The 1,343-nt window shown below is 32.9% G+C and overlaps 1 long non-coding RNA gene across 2 annotated transcripts; it reads right to left on the reverse strand.

The window, feature by feature from the left end:
• Positions 1–200: 200 nt before the first annotated feature.
• Positions 201–1,343, reverse strand: LOC129407538 (uncharacterized). 2 transcript variants are annotated; one of them, XR_008631598.1, is made up of 3 exons: positions 1,262–1,342; positions 1,108–1,173; positions 201–409 (listed from the first exon to the last, which is right to left on the reverse strand). It is a non-coding gene; the product is annotated as an uncharacterized LOC129407538 (long non-coding RNA). The 2 variants fall into 2 exon arrangements; XR_008631597.1 differs by having other exon boundaries at positions 1,108–1,343.

Consider the following 1,343-nt stretch of genomic DNA (forward strand, 5'->3'; position numbering starts at 1 on the left):
CAGGTTTTCTTCAATCCTTTTCACCAGCGCAGCAGAATTGAACTTAAACAGATTTTTTAACTTGCCATCCAAATTTATACCAAGATATTGTAACGCAAAATGTTTTAGGGCTTGGGTCAGACTACGGCCACAAAAGCAGCATCAGAAGAAATGTTCTTTGAGGAGCCTGAGTGTGAATGAAGACACGTAACACATGGATATGAAGTTGGGTGGAGTTTATTGAAAATAAATTGACAGAACAACAATAACAAAAAAATTAATAAAAAAACGAAAACAGTCCAGTTATTTAGTGTTTTGATTTAGGCTAATCTAAGTTCAGGTTGGGTAAACTCGCCATCATGCATTTCCTTGTTGAGTTGAGTGTTTCTGCAGAGCTGGAGTTGAATCAGTCCATTGAAAAAAACCTGACCTATAAAGGCCAGAAAACACAAATGAATATCATTTAAATAAAACATTAACAAGTCTTAAATAACCAAAAATAAATTAAATGTATGCATAACCATGCAAGCATAAATGAATCAATACATTCATAGTATTAATTCAAGAATACACATTAATAACACAATAAATTAAATGTAGTCATTTACCAATGACCCAACAATTCAAAAGGATTAACAATTAATTACAATATTCAATAAGTAATTAAATTTATCATTAAATTATTAAATTAAATGATTAATTAAGCTGGTTAATAAATCAAGTAAATTCAAATAAGTTTATCCCAATTAAGTTAGTTATTATATTAATAAGTAAAATAAATTCAATAAGTGATCATAATAAAGTTAATAAATTAAATTCACTAAGTGATCAAAATTAAGTTAAAGTAATTTCACTGAGTGATCAAAATTAAGTGCACTTAAATCAACAGTTATCAATGCCCAAGCAGAGGCCGATAGACTCAAATATTGCGCAATATGTTCAAAATAAAGTGCGTGGCTACGCACAAATTCAATTGATGAACTCCACCGGAGTTTTAATGAACAGGGAAAAACAAGCTAAAACTGCACAAATTAATCAAAGGCACGAAAAACAAAGTTAGCGACTATATTAATAATTTTGTTACCTTCGGTTCGGTTTTCATAATAATGCATAAGGAAAAACGGGTACCTTCGAATTTCCCGTTGCGATTTCCTCTCCATACACGGCCAGGTGAGTATAACCTATATGGCGGCTCTATGAGGATTGGAGACGTGGGATTAGCGGCATTATTGAACGGGGTTATTGAATCGGCAGCATTTTAATGGTAAGGCAAAACACTCACCCAATTGTGGATGTTAAAGGATTCCTGGTTTAAAAGTTTACTGCAATAGTTTGCCGACGCCCAGACCAGCCACAGCCACAGC

The sequence above is a fragment of the Boleophthalmus pectinirostris genome, unplaced genomic scaffold (assembly GCF_026225935.1).
Source record: "Boleophthalmus pectinirostris isolate CB_2022bp ecotype Guang Dong unplaced genomic scaffold, ASM2622593v1 HiC_scaffold_12, whole genome shotgun sequence".
In the NCBI taxonomy this organism is placed as follows: domain Eukaryota; kingdom Metazoa; phylum Chordata; class Actinopteri; order Gobiiformes; family Gobiidae; genus Boleophthalmus; species Boleophthalmus pectinirostris.